This window comes from Capricornis sumatraensis, chromosome 15 (genome assembly GCF_032405125.1).
Source record: "Capricornis sumatraensis isolate serow.1 chromosome 15, serow.2, whole genome shotgun sequence".
Lineage (NCBI taxonomy): Eukaryota > Metazoa > Chordata > Mammalia > Artiodactyla > Bovidae > Capricornis > Capricornis sumatraensis.
In genome coordinates, this window is record NC_091083.1 from 70,590,837 (window position 1) to 70,615,098 (window position 24,262).

At 45.7% G+C, this 24,262-nt stretch overlaps 1 long non-coding RNA gene and 2 other non-coding genes across 3 annotated transcripts; all 3 read right to left on the reverse strand.

The window, feature by feature from the left end:
- Positions 1–24,226, reverse strand: LOC138091428 (uncharacterized). Its single transcript, XR_011145933.1, has 4 exons — positions 24,084–24,226; positions 22,319–22,380; positions 18,533–18,587; positions 1–2,324 (listed from the first exon to the last, which is right to left on the reverse strand). It is a non-coding gene; the product is annotated as an uncharacterized lncRNA (long non-coding RNA).
- LOC138091973 (small nucleolar RNA SNORA71) lies at positions 21,743–21,875 on the reverse strand. Its single transcript, XR_011145995.1, has one exon. It is a non-coding gene; the product is annotated as a small nucleolar RNA SNORA71 (small nucleolar RNA).
- Positions 22,848–22,982, reverse strand: LOC138091978 (small nucleolar RNA SNORA71). The gene has a single exon (XR_011145998.1). It is a non-coding gene; the product is annotated as a small nucleolar RNA SNORA71 (small nucleolar RNA).
- Positions 24,227–24,262: the final 36 nt, after the last annotated feature.

The window sequence follows — 24,262 nt, forward strand, 5'->3', positions numbered from 1 at the left end:
TTTTTGTACATTATCTTCAGGCCTGGAGGCCTATTGACATTTTATGACCCCTTTTTTATAAAAGTTGGTCAGCTAAAACACTTACTTTCCCTTGAAATGTTTTTTTCTTAAATTCCTTAGCCTGTGTCACCCTTAAAGTACAGAGTTACATTTTTATGGAGCAAAGATTCAGTGGGTTACAGCAAAGAAAGAACTTATTAACTCAAAGTCTAATGTTGCTAATGTTAAGGCTACTACTTTTTTTTTCTACATCCTAACTATATGCACTCCCAGGAACACAATGGATAAGGGATGTGGGAATTTGGCAGCAAGCATTGGCTCAACAATGTTGCAAGAGTCTGGATAAACCTGCCAAGTAAGCTAGAATGCTAACAGGGGGTTTGAATTGAAATACTCCTTTCATGCCCAGGAGTACAGGGGTCCAGCCCTGGTTGGATCCAGGGTATCCTCAAGGGGATGGCATCAGGGACCTAAAAAGATTTATTTAGAGACATAGAGAGAGATAAAGAAGGAATATAGCAGTTAGGAAAATACAGGAGAGAAAGAGGCTGATATTCCTTGGTTTACGCAGAAACCCAATAAAGTTCCAGACAAGGAACTTACACCGTTCACCTAGGCTGCAGGCGCCCTCCCAGTCTCCCGAAGGAGTGAAGACGCAGAGCGCCTTCCCATTCAGGTCTTAGAAGCCCAGGCAAATAAGTGAACACGGCGAGACCCTGCACTCCAAGGAATCAGCCTGAAAAGGAGAGTAAGAGAAAGAGAACGCAAGAACGACATGGGGGAAACCAGTTTTTCGAGGAACTGGTCCAGCTCTTTATTTTTCAGGGAAGCTTTTATACTTTAAGTTGTACATAGAGATAAATGTAAGAAGCAGAGTCACACAGGGTCAGCTACTCTGACCCTTATCTAAAGACAGAGTGTTCTTTGCATATCTTTGTTCTTACAAGGGTCTTACATTTGTTTACAATATCTTCTGGTCTGGAGACTGATTAACATTTTATGGCTCCATCTTTGTTTCTATCAATAAAGGTTAGTTAATCAGAAAACTTGTTTTCCCTTAAGATGTTTTTTTCTGAAATCTGCTTAGTCTTAAGAAAGTGATAAAGTTACATTCTTACATAGCAAGGATACAACGATTTATAACAAAGAAAGAGGAGTACAGTGATTTAAACAAAGAGAAAATTCATTAACTCAAAAGTCTAACATTGCTAACATCAAAACGACTGTATTTCTTTTTCTACATTCCAATTACATTGACTAAGACACTCCCAGGTGCCTGAGGATATAGAGGCCTGGCAGCAATCATTAACTCAGCAATGAAACCCTTCACCAACATGATTTTTATCTTTAGAAAAGCCCTATGCTAACTAAGACTTTCAAAATACTCCAAACTCTCTGTGCTGTTTATGGTTGAGAAGTTATAAACAGTCATGTGTGTAGCAGTAAGAGTGTGGGTAAACCTGTCACACAAGCTAGACTGCCAGCAGAGAGGTTTGAGCTGAGACACTCCTTTTATATGCTGGAGACTATTAACTGGAGCTGTAAGTTAATTTTCCAGAGGAAGGTGGTTGGGGATAGCCCCTGTTAATGTCAGAAGAGTGTAGTATAGCAGACAGTAAACAGACAGATTTTGGTTTTGGGGTAGATGCTCGGGCAGAGGACCCCTTGAGACCTGAATCCACCTTGCCCTGTCAGGCTCTTCCGCGTGACTTGTCATGGGTGAGGATGGGGAGTCCCTCGAGTCCTGATCCTGCCTTGCCTGCCAGGCTCTCCCACATGACCTTGTCATGGGTGGGATCTCCCGTGTTGGCTCCCAGCATCTCCCCCTATTTTATTTCTTAAGACAGCCAGATGCAATTCAGTCGTGAGCTTCTGGGTGCTCTGCCAGAGAATTCTGGCAGGATAATAGGGCAAGCATAGCAACAAACACGTTCTCGGGGGAGTTTGAAGATCCCTGCACAGAAGCTATTCCCTGTGCCTGGTGACAGAGCATCTTAATCTGTCCCCAGGTAGGTATGGAGGCTTGTTGAGTTGCCCGAGCAGGGCGTCCTGGTGGTCTCCTGCAGGGTAAAGGACTAGAAGGGGCAATGTCTCTTATACGGAGTCGTGTCATCTGTCTGGTGGATGGGTCCTCTTCTTGCTCATCCAGGCTCTCCGGTGTCAGTCGTCTCAAGAACAGTGGGACGTCCCATGTTGGCAGAGGAAGTGGATGTAGAGGAGGCCCCTTTCTTTTTCGTGGTCAAGGCAACGAGGGAACCGGGTGCCTGGGGGGCTGTGACATGGTGAATCAGTCTGTTCAGGATCCAAATTGGAGAATCTGTGTCCTGTGGAAAAATACAAGCATATCCTCAGCTGCTGGGTAACAGTGGATCAGGATGCCTCCATTGTCCAGAGAGGAGGTTCTTACATTTTACCAACGGCTTTGTATTCTGTTGTTCCAGACACCAATGATGAAGCATTGCAGTGGTTCTGGACGAATCAGGATTTAGGTTATTTATTACAAAGAGAGCATGTTGCAAGATTGGATGGGGAGAACTATATTTATATTCCCCTTCCTGTAATTTTTGAATTTGTACTTTTAATGTCTGATGTGTTCTCTACACTATGGCTTGTCCCTGTGGATTATAGGGGATGCCTGTGTTACGTTTTATTTAAAATCTTATGCAAAATTCTTGAAATGACTTAGAAATATTAGCAGGGGCATTATCGGTTTTCAAAGGTTTTGGCAGGCCTAAGTATGAAAAACAAATAAAGAGATGTTGCACTACATCCCTATACACCTCTCCAGTGCGAGCAGTGGCAACAATAACATGAGAAAAAGTATCTATAGTTACATGAACAAAAGGCAATTTTCCAAATGAGGAGACATGAGTTACATCCATCTGCTAGAGGGCATTAGGTCTGAGATCTCGAGGGTTAACTCCCATAGGCAAACTATTTATAGTAGTAGGACAATGTGAACAGGAATGAACAATGTCTCGAGCAGACTCTCGAGGAATCTGAAACTGATATCTTAATGCAAGAGTATTTTGATAATGAAGTTAGTGAGAGGCTTGGGTGCCAGGGTCCAGCCCCTGTGGATCCAGGGTAATTCGAAGCGGGGACGGAGTCGGCGATCAGATAAGATTGTTTATTTAGAGATATAAAGAGAGATTAGGAAAGAATAGTGTAGCGGGGAAAATAGAGGAGGAAAGAGGCTGTATTCCTTGGTTGACATAAAAAGCCAATAAAGCCCCGAGACAAGGGACTTTCAATGTCTACGAAAGGCCACAGGCGCCTACTTGAATAGCAGAGGGTGCCCTGCCTTGGGCTCCCTCTCACATGGATCTTAGAAGCCTGGGCAAATAAGTATACACGGCGAGCCTCTATGCTCCAGATGGGAATCAGCCTGAAAAGGAGGAGAGAAAGAAAAGAAGACACGGGGGGAGCCAGTCTCTCCAGGAACTGGCTCATCTTTTTATTATTCAGGAAAGCTTTTATACTTTGAGTTGTACATAGAGATAAATGTAAAAAGCAAACTCATGCAGGGTCAGTAGCTCTGACCCAGGCTTTCTTTCTGCATACCCATTTGTATACACAGGTCTTAGGTGATTTACATCATCTTCTGGCCAGGAGGCCTATTAGCATTTATGGCCCTTTTCTGATAAGGGTCCATCAACCAGAAAACTTATTTGCCTTTAAAGTGTTGGTCTTGCTAAAGTCTGGTGCTACTCTCAGAAAGCACTAATTAAGGTTACATTCTTACATAGCAAGGACACAGCAATTTATAACAAGGAAAGAGGAGTACAGTGATTTATAACAAAGAGAAAGTTCATTAACTCAGAAGTCTAGTGTTGCCAACATCAAAACTACTATATTCCTTTTTCTATATCCCAATTACATTGATTAATATCCTCCAGGTGCCTAAAAGATAAAGGATATAGAGGCCTGGCGGCAGTCATTGACTTAACAATGAAACCCATCACCAATATAATTCTTAGCTCTTTAGAAAAGGCTCTATATCTTTAAGATGTTTTAAGCTTCGTGCCTCTCACAGCTGGGGGGCACTGTAAACAATCACAAGTTGTAAAAGTCTGGATAAACCTGTCAGGCAAGTTAGAGAGCCATCAGAGGGATCTGAGCTGAGACACTCCTTTTATATGCAGGAGACTGTTAACTGCAGCTCTAAGTTACCTCTTTCTAGAGAAAGGTGGTCAGGGATAGCCCCCTGTTATGTCAGAAGAGTAGGTGGAAAGCATAGCGCAATAAAGCAGGCACTCTGGAGGCTGTGGAGGTAGATGCTCAGGAAAATCCAGGGGGGACCCTTGAGACCTGATCCCGCCTTTGCGTTTGCCAGGCCCCCTTCCTCATGACATTTGCCATGGGTGGGATTCCCCATGCTGGCTCCGGGCAATCAGGCTTCTTTAAAAGCAGAGGCCACTGTAACCCTAGTTAGTGAATCTTCCAAATCGTTTAAGGCATTTAAAGGTCCAGGCAGTCCAGAATGAGCTTGAATGTGGCCAATAAAAAATGCTTGGTTTCATTTCCAGATTTGTTTCTGCAATTTAGTTAGCAAGTAAAAGATAGTAAATTTGTTCTTGGGCAGAACCGCAGTCTCAATATGTGGAAACAGCTTGACCACATACTGAGAGTCAGAGTAAAGGTTAAATTCCTGCTCTGCAAACATAACAAAAGCCTCTATAACAGCTGTGAGTTCAGCTCTTTGAGCTGAAGTTTCCTGTGTTTGTAAAACATTATGCTGATTCCTTGTAACTATAGAATCTCTGCCATTAGCTGACCCATCAGTAAAAGCTGTCTGAGCTCCTGGAATAAGGAACTGTTTGCATCTAACAGGGAAAATAACTGGGTGTCTAGATATAAAATTTAACAAAACATGCGAAGGTAAATGATGCAGAATTTGACCAAAATAGTTTCCTATAGCAATTTGCCAATTTTCACCAAACATTAAAAGAGCATCAAGCTGTTCTTTGTTATATGGAATTACAATTTCTGATGGCTCTTTACCAAATAATTCAATGCTCCACTTTCTTCCCTTTAATAACAACGTAGCTATCAACCCTGGATAAGAAGCCACTACTTTTTGAGCTTGAGTGGGAAGATGGACCCACTCTAGGGGGCCGTTTTGCCACAAAACTCCCATAGGTGCAGTGGGGGTAGCCAGGCAAAGGAATTGCCAGGCAGCTGTTCATTCAATCCTTTTTACATAATTAGAGATACCAAGGGAACATTTCATGCAAAGATGGGCTTGATAAAGGACAGAAATGGTATGGACCTAACAAAAGCAGAAGATATTAAGAAGAGGTGGCAAGAATACACAGAAGAACTGTACAAAAAAGATCTTCACGACCCAGATAATAATGATGATGTGATCACTCATCTAGAGCCAGACACCCTGGAATGTGAAGTCAAGTGGGCCTTAGAAAGTATCACTACTTTCGTCCGTCTAGTCAAGGCTATGGTTTTTCCTGTGGTCAGGGATTGGGGGCAGGAGGAGAAGGGGACGACCGAGGATGAGATGGCTGGATGGCATCACGGACTCGATGGACGTGAGTCTGAGTGAACTCCGGGAGATGGTGATGAACAGGGAGGCCTGGCGTGCTGGGATTTATGGACTCGCAGAGAGTCAGACACAACTGAGCGACTGAACTGAACTGAACTGAACTGAACGAACAAAGCTAATGGAGGTGATGGAATTCCAGTTGAGCTGTTTCAAATCCTGAAAGATGGTGCTGTGAAAGGGCTGCACTCAATATGCCAGCAAATTTGGAAAACTCAGCAGTGGCCACAGGACTGGAAAAGATCAGTTTTCATTCCAATCCCGAAGAAAGGCAATGCCAAATAATGCTGAAACTACCACACAATTGCACTCATCTCACATGCTAGTAAAGTAATGCTCAAAATTCTCCAAGCCAGGCTTCAGCAATACGTGAACCGTAAACTCCCTGATGTTCAAGCTGGTTTTAGAAAAGGCAGAGAAACCAGAGGATCAAATTGCCAACATCCGTTGGATCATGGAACAAGCAAGAGAGTTCCAGAAAAACATCTATTTCTGCTTTATTGACTATGCCAAAGCCTTTGACTGTGTGGATCACAATAAACTGTGGAAAATTCTGAAAGAGATGGGAATACCAGACCACCTGACCTGCCTCTTGAGAAACCTGTATGCAGGTCAGGAAGCAACAGTTAGAACTGGACATGGAACAACAGACTGGTTCCAAATAGGAAAAGGAGTACGTCAAGGCTGTATATTGTCACCCTGCTTATTTAACTTCTATGCAGAGTACATCATGAGAAACACTGGACTGGAAGAAACACAAGCTGGAATCAAGATTGCTGGGAAAAATATCAATAACCTCAGATATGCAGATGACATCACCCTTATGGCAGAAAGTGACGAGGAGCCTCTTGATGAAAGTGAAAGTGGAAAATGAAAAAGTTGGCTTAAAGCTCAACATTCAGAAAATGAAGATCATGGCATCTGGTCCCATCACTTCATGGGAAACAGATGGGGAAACAGTGTCAGACTTTATTTTGGGGGGCTCCAAAATCACTGCAGATGGTGACTGCAGCCATGAAATTAAAAGACGCATATTCTTTGGAAGAAAAGTTATGACCAACCTAGATAGCATATTCAAAAGCAGAGACATTACTTTGCCATCAGAGGTCTGTCTAGTCAAGGCTATGGTTTTTCCTGTGGTCATGTATGGATGTGAGAATTGATGCTTTTGAACTGTGGTGTTGCAGAAGTCTCTTGAGAGTCCCTTGGATTGCAAGGAGATCCAACCAGTCCATTCTGAAGGAGATCAACTCTGGGATTTCTTTGGAAGGAATGATGCTAAAGCTGAAACTCCAGTACTTTGGCCACCTCATGCGAAGAGTTGACTCATTGGAAAAGACCCTGATGCTGAGAGGGATTGGGGGCAGGAGGAGAAGGGGACGACCGAGGATGAGATGGCTGGATGGCATCACGGACTCGATGGACAGGAGTCTGAGTGAACTCCGGGAGTTGGTGATGGACAGGGAGGCCTGGCGTGCTGTGATTCATGGGGTCGCAGAGTTGGACACGACTGAGCGACTGAACTGAACATAACTATCAGATAAAGCCTTTTCTACTTTGCCTAGGGCCTCCAGAGTTGTTAATTTCGGTTTTGAAGTTGGATCAGGATCCCAGCAAAATGTTAAGAGGCTTTAGCTCAGCAGTGTTAGTTTAAGATAAGGCCTTATCCAATTAATATCACCTAAAAGTTTTTGATAATCATTCAGAGAAACAAGGTGATCTTATCTTAATTCCAGTGGGGAATGAGTCACTGTTTCTGAATTTGTAACAGTTATGGGTGGGTTGGTTTGAATTTTTTCCAGGGCAATTTTCAAGCCTCTAGCTGACAGTGGCTGAGTGAAATCTTGGAGAACGGTTTGTAAGTGAGCTCTATCTGGATGAGCTACTGAAATGTCATCCACATAATGAATCATATAAACCTGTGCATATTTAGCTCTGCTGCTGCTACTGCTGCTAAGCCACTTCAGTCGTGTCCGACTCTGTGCAATGCCGGGGTCCAGCCCCGGTGGGTCCAGGGTAATTGGAAGGGGAGACGGAGTAGGCATCCTAGGAAAAAACTTATTTAATTACAGATATATAGAGAGATTAGAAACAGATAGTGTAGTAGGAAATATTAGTGGAGAAAAAGAGGCTGAATAACTTGGTTTATGTGGAATACCAATCACCACCTACGCAGGCCACAGGCGTCTTTCCGTTCTCCCAAAGGAGAGGAGGCACTGAGGCCTCCCCGGTCTGATCTTAGAAGCCCAGGCAAAATTAGCAGGCTTGGTGAGTACCCACATTCCAGTTGGGAATTCAGCCAGAAAAACGGGGAGCAAGAAAGAAATGACACGGGGGAATCAGTCTTTCCAGAAACTGATCCAATTTCTTTATTTTTCAGGTTTGCTTATATACTTTTTGTTATACATAGGGATGAATACAGAGTCACACGGGGGTCAGCAGACCTGACCCTTGTCACAATAAGGCGCTTCATATAAAATTATACAAAGGTCTTATGGGTTTTACATCATCTTCTGCCCATGAGGCCTGGTGACATTTTATGGCCCTTTCTGATAATGGTCAGTCAATAGAAAACTTATTTTTTCCAGGGGTGATTTTTCTTAAACCAAGCGCCACCCTCCAAATAAAGTTGCATTCCTATAGGGTGAGGGTGTAGTGGATTAAAATCAAGAAAGGAATTTACTTAGCCTAAGGTTTAACATGATTAAAGTTAATACTTATTTCTCCTATATGCTAGTTATATTCAGTATAAGGGCAAGGAATATGGAGATTTAGCAGCAAATATTGGCTCAACAAATGAAAACCCTTCACCAGTGTTCCCCTTAAGATCTGTTTAGTCTTAAGATAGTGATAAAGTTACATTTTACATAGCAAGGACACAGTGATTTATAACAAAGTACAGTGATCTATAACAAAAGAAAAAATTCATTAACTCAAAAAGTCTAGTATTGCTAACCTCAAAAACTACTATATTTCCTTTTCTATATTTCAAATACATTGATTAATATATTCCCAGGTGCCTAAGGATATGGAGGCCTGGTGGCAATCATTGACTCAACAATGAGAAAAGCCCTATGCTAATTAAGACTTTCAAAATACTCCAAAATCTGTGCTGTTTATGGTTGAGAGGTTGTCACACAAGCTAGTCTGTCAGCATAGAGGTTTGACCTGAGACACCCTTGTCACACCCAGGGCAGGGAATTAGCAGCAATTATTGGCACAACAAATGAAAAACCCTTCACCAATATAATTCCTAACCAACCCACTATACTATCCACTATACTATATTAATAATCTTCTAACTTCTCAAAGGAGCCTGTATTTAGAAAGTTTTAAAGCATCTCATGCCTCTCACGGTTGGGAGGCTGTAAACAGGCTATAAACAATCACGTGGCCGGACGAACCTGATCAGGCAGGCTAGAGAACCTTCAGAAGAGTTTGTAAGTTGAAACACTCTTGTCACGCCCAGGAATTTTTATTAACTGGAGCTGCAAGTTAGCTCCTTCTCCGAGAGAATTGGTGATGGGGGAGAGCCCCCCGTAAAGTCAGAGGTGTAGGTGAGAGCATAAAACAGACTCTGGTTTTGGGGGGTAGATGCTTGGGAACAGGGGGTCTCCTGAGGCTCGATCCTGCTGAAGCCTCCTTCCTCATGACATTTGCCATGGGAGGAGTTCCTCACGCTGGCTCCCAGCAGTGCGACCCCATAGACAACAGCCCAACAGGCTCCCCCATCCCTGGGATTCTCCAGGCAAGAACACTGGAGTGGGTTGCCATTTCCTTCTCCAATGCATGAAAGTAAAAAGTGAAAGTGAAGTCACTCAGTCATGTCAGACTCTTAGCGACCCCATGGACTGGAGCCTACCAGGGATTCGTCCATCTGTGGGATTTGCCAGGCAAGACTACTGGAGTGGGTTGCCATTGCCTTCTCCGATAATTTCTTCTAAAGCAGCATTAACAAATTTTTGACACAGGGTAGGGCTATTTTTCATTCCCTGAGGCAACACTTTTCATTGAAACCTTAAATAAGGCTGTTTAAAATTCTCTGATGGCAGACTGAAGGCAAATCGCTTTTTATTCAGCACTTAAGTGAATGGTAAAAAAGCAGTCTTGTAAATCAATTATATTATATCCCTGTGGAACAGCTACTGGGGAAGGGAGCCCACACTATAAGGCGCCCATGTCTTCCATGGTGGCATTAATAGCTCTCAAATCTTGTAAAAGTTGCCATTTACCAGATTTTTTCTTTATGACAAAAATAGGAGTGTTCCAGGGACTACTGGATGGTTCAGTATGTCCCAATTGTACTTATTCAAAAATTAACGTTTTAGCTGCCAGTAATTTTTCTTTAGGCAGAGGCCATTGTTCCACCCACACTGGGTCTTGAGATTTCCATGTAATGGGGTCAGCAGCAAAAAGAATGGCCTCCATTTTACATTTGGATACCTGCCAGGGTCCAGCCCCGGTGGATCCAGGGAATTCGAAGCGGGGATGGAGTCAGCAAGGAAAAATTTATTTATTTAGAAATATAAAGATTACGAAAAAATAGTGTAGTAGGAAAATTAGTGGAGAAAAGAGGCTGAATAACTTGGTTTACTTGGAAAACCAATAAAGTTCCAAGACAAGGAACTTGCACCATCCACGTAGGCCACCGGCACCCGCTTGAACAGCGGAGGGTGCCCCACCTTGGGCTCCCTCTCACGTGGGTCTTAGAAGCAGGGCAAATAAGTAGACTCGGTGAGCCTCCACACTCCAGATGGGAATTCAGCCAGAAAAACGAGAAAGAACAACATGGGGGAGTCAAGCATCGGTGCCAGACCCACATATTTATTTTCAAAAGCAGCTTATATACCCCAAGTTGTATATAGAGAAATAATGGAATATGCAGAGTTATGCAGGGGCAGCAGTCCTGACCCTTATTGAGATCAGACTTTCTTTCTGCATACCTTCCCGTATACAAAAGGTCTCAGGTGGTTTACATTATCTTTTGGCCAAGAGGCCTGTTAACATTTTTATGGCTCTGTTCCTAGATAAATGTCTATCAACCAGAAAACTTTTTCCCTTGAAGTGTTTTTTTTTTTCTTTAATCTGCATCACCCTCAAAGTACTAAATAAAGTTACATTCCTGTAGAACAAAGGTGCAGTGGGTTATAACAAAGAAAGTACTTAACTCAAAGATCTAATGTTGCTAATACCAGGGCTACTACCTTTTTTTCCCTACCTATCAACTATACCAATCAATAAAAGATATAAAAACTTGCCAGCAAGTATTGGCTCAACAAATGAGACCCTTAATCAGTCCTATTCTAATGATTTTGACTCCTCGGAAGGCCCTACATTCCTAAGATGTTTTAAGCTTCCTGTGCCTCTCGCGGTTGGGAGGCTGCAAACAATCACAGGCACAGCTGTTAAGAGTCCAGCAAGCAGGCTAGAAAGCCATCAGAGGGGTTTTTGGATTGAAACACTCTTATGCCCAGGAGATTTATTATCTAAAAGCTCTAAATTAACTTTTTCCAGAAAAAGGTGGTGAGGGGACAGCCCCGTTAATGTCAGAAGAGTAGGTAGAAACCATAACACAGTAAAGCAGGCAGACTCTGGTTTTTGGGGATATGCTGGGGTCCAGCCCCGGTGGATCCAGGATAATTTGAAACGGGGATGGAGTCGGCGTCTGGGAAAGGACTACATAATTAGAAATATAAGATTAGGAAAGAATAGTATAGTAGGAAAATTAGTGCAGAAAAGAGGCTGAATAAATTGTTTTACGCGGAAAGCTAATAAAACCTCGAGACAAGAAGTTTGCACTGTCTACGTAGGCCACCGGTGCCTGCTTGAATAGCGGAGGGTGCCCCGCCTTGGTCTGCCTCTCATGTGGGTCTTAGAAGCTAGGGCAAGTAAGTAGACATGGTAAGCCTCCACGCTCCAGATGGGAATTCAGCCTGAAAAGGAGAGGGAGGGAGAGGGAGAAGGAGAGAGAAAGTCGACACAGGGGAAACCAGTCTTTCCAGAGACTGGCCCATCCTTTATTGTTCAGGCAAGCTTTTTATACTTTTGGTTGTACACAGAGATCAATGGATAATACAAAATTATGCAGCGTCAGCAGCCCTGACTCTTATCGAGACCAGGCTTTCTCTCTGCATACCTAGCTGTATACACAAGTCTTAGCTGATTTACATAATCTTCTGGCCAGAAGGCCAATTAGCATTTTACGGCCCTTTTCTGATAAGGGTCTGTCAACCAGAAAACTTATTTGCCTTAATAGTGTTGTTCTTTTTCCAAAATCTGGTGCCACTCTCAGAAAGCACTAAATAAAGTTACATTCTTACATAGCAAGGACACAGCAATTTATAGTAAGGAAAGAGGAGTACAGTGATTTATAACAAAGAGAAAATTCACTAACTCAAAAGTCTAGTATTGCTAACATCAAAACTACTATATTCCTATTTCTGCATCCCTATTACATTGATTAATACCCTCCCAGGTGCCTAAAAGATAAAAGGATATGGAGGCCTGGCAGCAGACATTGACTCAACAGTGAAACCCATCACCAATATAATTTTTTGCTTTTTAGAAAAGGCTCTATATCTTTAACATGTTTTAAGCTGCATGCCTCTCGCGGTTGAGGGGCTGTAAACAATCACAAGCTGTGAAAGTCTCTAACTGTCAGCCAAGTTAGAGAGCCATCGAGGGATTTGAGCTGAGACACTCCTTTCATATGCAGGAGACCAGTTGGAGCTCTAAGCTAACTTTTTCCAGAGAAAGGTGGTCGGGGATAGCCCCCTGTAATGTCAGAAGAGTATAGTATAGCAGACAGTAAACAGACAGATTTTGGTTTCAGGGTAGATGCTCAGGCAGAGGACCCCTTGAGACCTGACTCGCCTTGCCATCAGGTCTCTCCACATGACCTTGTCATGGGTGGGATCTCCCGTGCTGGCTCTGGGCAGGGGTAGATGCTCAGGAACAGGGGGTCTCCTGAGGCTAGATCCCGCCTTTGCGTATGCCGAGCCTCCTTCCTCATGACTTTTGCCACAGGCGGAGTTCCTCACGCTGGCTCCCGGCATCTCCCCCTTTTTTTATTTCTTGAAACAGCCAGATGCAGCTCAGTCACGAGCTTTTGAATTCTCTGCCAAAGAATCCTGACAATACAAGGAAGACTGATTATGAGGAGCAAGATTAGAGCACCCACAGCAACATAACTAAACACAGTAGACAGAATAGTCTTTCCAGAAATGAAGTTAGAGAATGTATGGAAAAAGTCATTGGCTTCTCCTGCGGCAGTAAAATCTAGTCAGGAGTGTTCCATGGTCTGTATCTGATTATGAAGCTTCCCTAAATCTAAACTAATATCTGAGCTATTCCAAACACCTAAAATATGATTTTTCAACATATTGGGCATTTGCACTTGTTGAGTCAACGATATTGCTGCCACAGTAACAGTAACAGTAAGAGTAATAGTAACAGTAACAGAAGTAATTGCTCTTACTAATGCTGAATTCTCTAAGATTAAGGAGGATCAACTCCAGTACTTTGGCCACCTCATGCGAAGAGCTGACTCCCTGGAAAAGACTCTGATGCTGGGAAAGATTGGGGGCAGGAGGAGAAGGGGATGACAGAGGATAAGATGGCTGCACGGCATCATGGACTCCATGAACGTGAGTCTGAGTGAACTCCGGGAGATGGTGATGGACAGGGAGGCCTGGTGTGCTGCAATTCATAGGGTCGCAAAGAGTCAGACACGACTGAGCGACTGAACTGAACTGAAGGAGGATGACGTCTTTTATGTAAAGCCATGACCTCTGCTCAGTGGGTGGTTCTTCTGGGATCTCTGCTGCCGGTTGTCTTAGAGTCTGATGGACTTTTCAGGTGGGCGGCGGAGGCAGGGGCAGAGGAGTGCCCTTTCTCTTTTTTGTGGTCGCAGCAGTGGAGGAACCAAGTGTCTGAGGGACTGCGACATGGCCAATCAGTCTGTCCGGGATCCAAATTGGCAACTCAGCACCCTGGGGAAAAATACAAGCATACCCTCTCCCACAAGTTAGCAGTATAGCTGGCCCTTTCGACTCTCCTGTAAGGAGATCTTTTCACTTAACCAGAGGCCAAGTCATAGCCCCTTTCAAAGGCTGAATAGAAAAATTTTCAGAAAAATTACTGGATGTGTTTTCAAAAAATGCAATGGGGGACTTAAGGGCAAATGAAACAAAATTTGACCCCTGAAATCTATCAAGGCAACTTGCCAATCATCACTATTTTGTAAAAGACTTGCAGTTGATCCTTACTGAATGGAATTACTGTATTTGTTACTTCTTTTCCAAAAAGTTCCACACTCTTTTTTTTTAAATAATATAATAATATAATTGTGCCACCAAGCTGGGATAAAACTATTTTTCTTGGGGTCACTGGTAGATGGAACCAATGGGCCTTCTTGTCACAAGCATCCTGTAGGTGTATGTTTTATGGCAAGAATAATTTAATCTCACCTTTTGGTAATATTAATCCTAATTAACAGGTCTATGAACACAGGTCTATGAATGTCCGAGTTCTTGTTTTCACTTTTTTTTCCTCTATACTCCACAGGTAGAACTGCCATCATACTGCAATTCTGTGTCTAATTTTTTTGAGGCATCAGCACACTGTTTTCCATAACTAGTCACCATTTTTACCCAGCACTGTTAATCTGAAGTATCAGTTTACCACCAGTTTGAGACCATAATCTTATGAAAGATCATGGCATTACGTATGTCGGTTCACTTCCCTAGTAGCTTAAAAAGTAAAGCATCTGTTTGCAATGCAGGAGACCCAGGTTCGATCTCTGGGTTGGGAAGATCCCCTGGAGAAGGAAATGGCAGCCCACTCCCATATTCTTGCCTGGAAAATCCCATGGACCTGGAGCCTGGTAGGCTACCATCCATGGGGTAGCAAAGAGTTGGACTCGACTGAGCGACTTCACACAGTCCTAATTAACTGCTCATTTAAAGCCTCATCCACTTTAACAAGAGCTGACTCTGTCTCACTAGTCAACTTCCCTTAGAACTGGGATTAGGATCGCTTTTTTTTTTTAAGCTATCAAACAAAGGCTTTAAATCTGCAGTAGTCAGTTTTAAATGTGGGCGTATCTAATTAACATCTCCTAATAATTTCTGGAAATCATTTAAAGTTAGTAAACAATCTCTCAGCAGCTTCAAAGGGGCATTATCAGTTTTCAAAACTTTTGGCAGACCTAAATATAAGCAGCAAGTAAAGTGGTGTTGCACAATATAAGCTTCTCCAGTTATCCCTCTGTAACCTAAATCAGGTCTATAGCTCTTTAGATGACAAGCAACCATCTAATCTTTGCTTGAATACCTCCAGCAATGGGGAACTCACTACTCCCAAAGGTTCTAAACTCTCCCTCACCTTTTCTTCTGCAGCGTTCCCACTCCACATACCACTTTCTCTAATCCCACCAACTCATTTTCAGTAGTATGTGTTGGCCAGGAGCTGGCCAGTCTTTCCCAGCAATGGAAGAGACATCTGTGTCTAACAGCCCTGACATTTTTATTTTTTTGAATTAAAAGATCTTTCAAAGGCCTAGAAGCAGTAATTTCCTGCACCCAAAAAGCTAGATCACTAGATCCAAATCCTCTGGGGCCTCTACCTTGAGAAGTCAAGGTTTTTCTTGTCTGTTAAGGTAAAAGCAAAAGCTGTATTATTCTTTGACCTTTATTAATTTGCAGTTTTAGCAGGCGACGAGATCAAAACTTTAATTTCCTTAGTATAATCAGAATCTACTACACCAGGCACCGCCGAAATTCCTTGAAAAGAAAGCAAGTTACACCTTAGCACAAGTCCAAAATGTCCTCAGGCAGGGGGCTAGCCGCTCCCATTGGAATCTGAGTAACCGTCAGGGGTTAATATTGTTGCTGTGGTGGAACTGAGGTCTAGTCCTGAGCTACCTGGGGTTGACTGGCACAGCTTGTTGTCTCTGTTTAGCAGGACATTGCTGACAAAAATGTTCTATTTGGCCATAAGATAAATATTTTTATTTGTAGAATCCTTTTTATTATGATTATTTTTCTTTCTTTTTCTGTTTTTCTCTTTGCCACAGGCGGAGTTCCTCACACTGGCTCCTGGCAGATACTCCAATAGAGTACATAGCTGTTGAGGGGTCAGGCAAATTGGCTCAATTATTCCTGTCTGTTGTTTACCCAAGCCTTTTGATGGATCATAGCCCATATGGAGCATTTGGGAGGTCACTTTATCATCAGGGCTAAAAAAGTAGCACTCCCATTTGAGACAGCACGTCCCTCCCCCATAAGGTAAAGGGGAACGAAGGAACTACATAGGGTTGGAAAGTTCCACAGGTATCCTCAAACTGCCAATCTAATATTTTTGCACTCTTGACTACTGTGGGGGCTCTCCCTAACCCCAGCAACTCATTTTCAGTAGTATGCGTGGGCCAGGAGCTGGGCCAGTTTTTCCCAGCGATGCAAGAGATGCTCCTGTATCTAATAGCCCCAAAACAGACTTGCCACTGACCAGGATATTTTTCATGGGGCGTTTCTGAGTAATTTCTGTTATCCAAAAGGCCATATCACTGGACCCAAATCCTTTTTCCTGCCTTTCCCTTTGAGTAGCGGTGTGTCCCATAGCAGTGCAGTAGGGCAAAAGTAAAAGTTGAGCTATTCTTTGTTCCTGCCAAATTTGAATAGTTTTAGTTGGGGGTGAAATCATTATCTGAATTTCTCCTGTATAATCTGAGTCAATCACTCCAGGGATAATTGTCAAACCTGGCATAGCTAAGGAGCTTCTGCCTAATATAATTCCTACCAAGCCTGTCGGTAATGGACCTTTAACCCCTGTAGGGATTTTTATAGTGGGACTATCTGGTGTTAATATTGTTGAGGTGGCAGAACTGAGGTCCAGTCCTGTGCTGCCTGGGGTTGCTCTGATGAGTTCTGCGATGGGATGAAGGGTATGAATGGGTTTAGCGTTGTTGCCCCAATCATTGTCAGGGCCTGAGGCTGGCCCCTCAACCTGTTTCCCAATTGCCGGTCAGGAACTAGCAAGGTTCCATTTTTATGGAATCTTGATCTACAATCCTTTGCCCAGTGATATCCCTTCTGACAACGAGGGCAAAGAACCTTAGGAAGATTAGGAGCCGCAGCCAGGGAGGCAGGATTTGGCGCAGAAGAACCAGCTGCTTTTTGGGGGCAAGCACGGACAAAGTGTCCCTCCTGTCCGCAAGAGTAGCAGGCCTTGGATAAACTAGTATTCTGGCCTGGATTACTGGAACGACTCTTTGACAAGTTATTCCTGCTTGCAAAAAAGGATTGTACTTCCTGTTGATAAGAATTTCCCTTTATGGCTGCAGCTATGGCAATGGCCTGTATCACTGCTGGTCCTATGTCTGCACACTGTCTGATATAATCTTCTATTTGTCCCGATTCTTTTATAGGACGTAGAATGGCCTGGCAGGTAGAGTTAGCATTTTCAAATGCCAGGTGTTTTACCAGTATTTCAGCTGCCTCAGAATTGGAAATTACTCTGTAAACTGCCTCTGTAAGTCGTGATATAAAGTCCTCATATAGTTCTTCTGGTTTTTGTCTAATGTTTAAAAAAGAGGTTGATTCTTTCCCTTGAGGCAAATGTCGCCAAGCCCCGAGGCTGCAGGCGGTTACTTGATCTAGAGTTCTTCTGTCTAATCCCATCTGTTCTCTTAGTGTTCCAAATTCATGAATCCCTGTCAACATACTTTTTACAATATATCTTGGGCCATATTTTTGGTTAGCATCAGCCTGTTTTTGGGCAAGATCTTCATATTCAGCTCTCCAAAGTACATACTGCCCTCTAGACAGACAAGCTTTAGCAACTGTCTTCCAGTCATGGGGTGTCATCCATCTGGCTGCTAAGGCCTCTAATACTGTTATAGTGTACGGGGCTGTAGCCCCATACAAGGCACAAGCCTGTTTGAGTTCTTTAATCATTTTCATTGGAAGGGGTTCCCAGTAGGGGGTTTCTCCCCTATCGCTAAAACAAGCCTCAAGGTGGGGATCAAATTCATCCTCGGGGCTAGAGAGAACCCTTCTCCAGGGAACTGCTAGCGGAGGCCCCTCATCCCTATGAGGAGGGGGAGGCATGGGGGAACAAAGGCGTCCCATGTTTTTCTTCTCCTGTTCTAGAGATCCTTTAACTGTCTGATGTTTAAATCTTACTGATGGTCTAGTTGGGGATATTTCTCTTAGGCTCTTAGGAGTATCTTTAGCTAAAAAAGACGAATCCTCATCAGAATGATATCGAACTGCCACTTCTTTTGAATCTTCCTCATCTTGAGGTGAAAGCTGATCTTTCTTTTCATCTCTGTTCTCAGCATGACTATCGGTGTTCATGGCAGACAGCATGTTTAACTGTCGATAGTCAGGCTTGGACTCTTCCTCCTCACTTCCCTCTTTAACATGTACCTTTTCAGATTCGTGAGCTGGATCTAAAGTATCTCTAATCATATTCCATAAGGAAAAAGTATCAGTAGGTACTTTTTCCGGACCATGCTGAGTGTAATAAGTTTTTAGCTGTTTCCCTACCTTTTCCCAAGTATCTAAGTTAACAGTGCCCTCTTCTGGAAACCAAGGACACTGCTCTTGTACAAAAGTAAAAAAACATCGAACATTAGTTTTCTTAACCTTAATTCCTCTTTTGTTTAACAGTTGCAAAATTACTTCTATAAAAAGCTGTCCTTCTTTAGATTCACTGTTACCCATGTCAGAAATTTTATAGAAAAAGATTTCAGATTTCAGTACAGATTTCTTGTCTTATATTGCAACAATCAACACTTCAGGTTTCTTTCAACCTATCAACCAGGTTTCTTTTCAACCCAAAACTTCCCACCCCTCTTTCCCTATCTATCTTATGCAGGGGGGTCCGCGGCACCCTGAGTGGGGGCCTAGCTGTCCGAAAACTGCACACTGGGGGAGACCTACCTTCGGATAGCCTGTTCCGGGTACCACTTACCAGAGTCCAGCCCCAGTTGGATCCAGGGTATCCTCAGGGGGACGGCATCAGCGACCTAAAAAGATTTATTTAGAGATATAAAGAGAGATAGGACTTCCCTGGTGGCTCAGACGGTAAAGTGTCTGTCTACAATGTGGGAGACCTGGGTTTGATCCCTGGGTCAGGAAGATCCCCTGGGGAAGGAAATGGCAATCCACTCCAGTGCTATTGCCTGGAAAATCCCATGGACAGAGGAGCCTGGTAGGGTACAGTCCATGGGGTCACAAAGAGTCGGACACGACTGAGCGACATCACTTTCATAGAAAGAGATAAAGAAGGAATATAGCAGTTAGGAAAATTTAAGAGAGAAAGAGGCTGATATTCCTTTTTTACGCAGAAAGCCAATAAACTTCCAGACAAGGAACTTGCACCGTTCACCTAGGCCGCAGGCGCCCTCCCAGTCTCCCGAAGGAGTGAAGACGCAGAGCGCCTTCCCATTCAGGTCTTAGAAGCCCAGGCAAACAAATGAACATGGCGAGCCCCTGCGCGTCAAGGAAGCAGCCTGAAAAGGAGAGTAAGAGAAAGATAAAGCAAGAACGACATGGGGGAAACCAGTTTTTTGAGGAACTGGTCCGTCTCTTTATTTTTCAGGGAAGCTTTTATACTTTAATTGTACATAGAGATAAATGTAAAAAGCAGAGTCAGGCAGGGTCAGCTACTATCTAAAGACAGTGTTCTTTGCATATCTTTGTTCTTACAAGCCTTTGTTTCTACTGATAAAGGTTAATCAGAAAACTTGTTTTCCCTTAAGATGTTTTTTCTGAAATCTGCTTAGTCTTAAGAAAGTGATAAAGTTACATTCTTACATAGCAAGGATAAAACTTATAACAGAGAAAGAGTACTGCTGCTGCTGCTGCTAAGTCACTTCAGTCGTGTCCGACTCTGTGCGACCCCATAGACAGAAGCCCACAAGGCTCCCCCGTCCCCGGGATTCTCCAGGCAAGAACACTGGAGTGGGTTGCCATTTCCTTCTCCAATGCATGAAAGTGAAAAGTGAAACGGAAGTTGCTCAGTCACGCCCGACTCCTAGCGACCCCATGGACTGCAGCCTACCAGGCTCCTCCATCCATGGGATTTTCCAGGCAAGAGTACTGGAGTGGGGTGCCATTGCCTTCTCCTTATAACAAAGAGAAAATTCATTAACTCAAAAGTCTAACATTGCTAACATCAAAACAACTGTATTTCTTTTTCTACATTCCAATTACATTGATTAATACACTCCCAGGTGCCTGAGGATATGGAGGCCTGGTGGTAATCATTAACTCAGCAATGAAACCCTTCACCAACATGATTCTTATCTTTAGAAAAGCCCTATGCTAACTAAGACTTTCAAAATACTCCAAACTCTCTGTGCTGTTTATGGTTGAGAAGTTATAAACAGTCATGTGTGTAGCAGTAAGAGTGTGGGTAAACCTGTCACACAAGCTAGACTGCCAGCAGAGAGGTTTGAGCTGAGACACTCCTTTTATATGCAGGAGACTATTAACTGGAGCTGTAAGTTAATTTTCCAGAGAAAGGTGGTCGGGGATAGCCCCTGTTAATGTCAGAAGAGTGTAGTATAGCAGAAAGTAAACAGACAGATTTTGGTTTTGGGGTAGATGCTCAGGCAGAGGACCCCTTGAGACCTGATCTGCCTTGCCCTGTCAGGCTCTTCTGCATGACCTTGTCATGGGTGAGGATGGGGAGTCCCTTGAGTCCTGATCCTGCCTTGCCCGCCACGCTCTCCCACATGACCTTGTCATGGGTGGGATCTCCTGTGTTGGCTCCCAGCATCTCCCCTTTTTTATTTAAGACAGCCAGATGCAATTCAGTCGTGAGCTTCTGGGTGCTCTGCTGGAGAATTCTGGCAGAACAGGGCAAGCATAGCAACAAACACGTTCTCGGGGGAGTTTGAAGATCCCTGCACAGAAGCTATTCCCTGTGCCTGGTGACAGAGCATCTTATTCTGTCCCCAAGTAGGTATGGAGGCTTGTTAAGTTGCCCGAGCAGGGCATCCTGGTGGTCTCCTGCGGGGTAAAGGACTAGAAGGGGCAATGTCTCTTACACAGAGTCGTGCCATCTGTCTGGTGGGGCAACTGTGATCAACCTGCTGCACATCCGCCTCAATAAAAACAACATGTTCAGGTCAGGGTTTGCAGAGCAGCCTGTGGCTGACTGGCAGTGACCAGAATGGACTGCGAGGGCCAACAGCTGCAGGGAGAGGGCCGTGGGGCCACCATCTAGTATAATGGATTAAGTACATATATATCCTCAACAACACTGTGCTCTGACCAGTCTATTACTAGAAAATCACCCCCAGCAGGATTAAAGGCAGGTAACAGTAAGCCTACCTTTCACTAGAGAAACAACACACCCAGGTGTAAGAACCGCCACAAGAAGGAGTCACCTTCACGGACTTTTGATGGAGGGGGCCTTTATTGGGCGGTCGCTCTCGGGCAGAACTCCCGGGCAGCGAGGAGACAAAGGGAGTCTGCGAGGTAGGAGGGGTGGGGAAAAGGTTTTATAGCCTTGGCCGGGGCTCCCATATAAGGAAGAAAACGCGGGCACGCGGACTCAGCGGTGATTGGTGTTCAAGGGCTCCGTGTCGGCTCCTGGTTGGACCGCGAGAGCTTCGTGCTGGCTCCAGATTGGTCAGCTAGGTTGCCGGGCAGAACTTCTAAGAGGTGTGTATAGTCTTCTGTCGGGGCATGTCCAGACATGCCCGGGCAGGCCTAGGCCTGCCTTAGTCATCTCGTCCTAACCTCTCACCAGGAAAAAAGGAAAGGAGGCTGACCCAGCAGGCTGGCTTGCCGGAGGGCATGGTGCCCTGACCCTCCGCAATGGGAGGAGTCCAATCTCCTTGCAACAGATAGGGCATCTCTACCTCTTTGGTTCCCACCCCCCCTTTTATGACCAGCTGCTATAGTCAGGTCAGAAGAGGCACTACCCTCAAGATCACAGCATAACGGGCACAACCAGCAAATCAAGTTTCCTATGCGGGGTTAGTGCTGGGTGGTGGGGCTGAGGATGTGGGAAGCGGTGCGGGGAGGAAGCAGAGAAAGCTTCCAGGAGGGGAGCCCTCCCCGGCCAGCCCAAAGACCCGAGGCAGGGGCCTACTCCGGAAGAGGGGAGCTCAGTGAGCACACGGCACTGGGTGCCAGGAAGCAACACAAATCAGGGGAAAGACAGACATGTACGAAAGCGCCAGGGTTTGCAAGGGACAGGATGGACCCTCCAAACACGGGGAAAGGCTTTCGGCAATTCCTCTCCCTGCACTATCAATGACCAGGGCACAGGCAGCCCACGATCACTTTCGAATGCAGGGGCCGAGAAGGGCAGTGAGGGACCCGAGCAGAGACGCCACTGCCAGCACCCTGAGAAGCGGCCTGGACGAGGAGCAGACCAGCAGAAGGAGCACTGACCAGACTCACAGTCTAAGACGGCAGATCTACCCAGTCCCTGCCAAGAGCCGAAGGGAAGACTGACGGCAGAAACGCGGAGAGACCCTGGGTCCCGAAGGAGTGAGTGTACACACCACCAGGGTTGAACACCATACAGAGCTCTTGCTCAGGCTCACAGAAGAGCCCTCGGCTGGTCACTGGGTGTGAACCTCCATCCTCTCAACATCACTGCAGCCTCCACCCAGGGCTCTCAGCAGCAGAAAGGGGCCGGGCCTCCAACTGCGCCCTCACTCCCCACACCTCTGGCCTCCCAGCCTGCACAGAACTGGGAGGATGAGCAGGACAGAACAAGCAGGACACCACTTACCTGGGTCTCAGTCTTGGCTCTCCCCGAGGACACCTCTCACCCAAAGCAGCCACGTGACACTCCTGCAGGGGACAAGAGGCCAGCAGATGATTAGCCAACCGAACAGGAAACCATCATGCTCAGCAGCAGGAAAACCCAGGGTGTGAATGCTGGGGAAGCCGGGTCTGAGGCTCCTGACACCCTCAGTGCACGTTGGGCTTGGCCACTGTCACAGCAACTAAAGGGCTGTCCGGTTTGGAAGGGACAAGCAAGGATCACCTGAATTATGAGAAGAATTCTTGAAACTTTTCCTTGGCCCATATTACCAACAACTAGGACACAGGCAGCCTGCAATCACTACAAATCCAGAGGCAAACAAGGTCTTAGGGCTGCTGAGACCAGAGACCAGAGTCACAAGACCACTGCAGTGGCAGAACCCACCCACATTCTTTCCCAAAGCCTCACGGAAACCAGCACTGAGCCAGGCAGAGGGCAGTCAACTGACATCAGCTGCCAGGAAGTGTCTAAAAAAGCAGTAGGAGGGGGGAGGTGTGTGACAGCTCCAGAGTTCAGAAGGGACAGGAGTGAACCCTCCAAACACGGGGAAAATGCTTTCAGCAGTTCCTTTCCCTGCACTATCAATGACCAAGGCACACGCAGCGCATGATCACTTTCGAATGCAGGGGCAGAAGAGGGCAGATGGGGAATCAGGCAGAGGAGCCCGGGTTAGAAGCCGGGACACCAGGCACTAGCCTCACTTCCTGAAAAGGTTCCACCTCCCAGGGGAAGACCAACTTCCGGTTAAAAAAAAAAAAGCCTCAATTACTAATCCACCCCACAAATAGCAACTGAGGACCTACTCCATGCCAAGTTCAAATAAAAAGAACACAGACCAGGCCTCTGCCCTTCCGGAGTGATTGCCATTTTCCCCCTTGAAGGAAAGGAACGTTCAGGAGAATAAAGGAACTCATCCCTGGTTCCCCGGCTAATGAGGGGCTGAGTCAGGATCCGAACTCTAGCCTTTATGGCCCCCAAACCCACCCCATCCTCCTGCACAAGGGCTTTGCAAGGCAGGTCCCAGAACCCTCAAGCCCAGGAACCATCCCCTCTGCAGTAGCTCAGTCCCTGGACACGGCGGGGGCGCGGCAGGCAGTGAGGGTCGGGGTCCTGCAGGAGGGGATGGGGAGCCGCCCGAGGCAGGGTCTTCAGCTGCGCAGGGCCTGGCCCGGAAAGAGAGGGGAAGGCCTTCAGTGCGAACCCTTCTAGGGCCCTGGGGGCTTTCTCAAAGTGGAGGTTTGAACACTTTTCCCTTAGAGGTTACCGAGGGGAAATGGGCTAACGGTCACGAAGGTTATCTGCCCGGCAACCGAGGAGCGGCTGCAAGGGATGAAACACTGGAGTCGGAGGTGATGGGATGTGATCGGGGGGCTCTGGCGCAGCACGTGTGCGGTTCACACCGGCTCCCCAAGAACCTCCCTGCAAGACCTGGGGCCCACGCATCCCCTGACCCGCTTTTCACCGTCGGCCAGCCCAAGTTTCCCCACAGATGGGTGAGGCCAGGGGACCCCCATATTCCGAAGCGGCGCCGGCCGGAGGCCACACGACCAGAGGCCCCTCTGTCGAGAAGACGAGTCCCGAGAGACCCACATGCTCAGGGGACGGGCTCGGAACCGGGAGCGGAGGGCTCTGAGGCGACCTGCGGCCTGTGCTCCCCGCTCGGGTCTGTTTCCCCTTGGGCTGGGGAGGGAGCTGACCACGTGCCCAGCGCTTCCCGCAGAGGACTCACCCGGAGTGCCCCACGACCAGACGGCGCGGGAGAGCGGCGGAGACAAAGCCAACAGTGCGGGAAGATACCGGTGTCCGCGGATGGAACCCGGATACGTGCAGATGGCGTGGGATCCACGACGAAACGTGGACAAAGGGGCAAGAACCGCCTCCACGCGCACAGCGACGGCGGAAATGCAG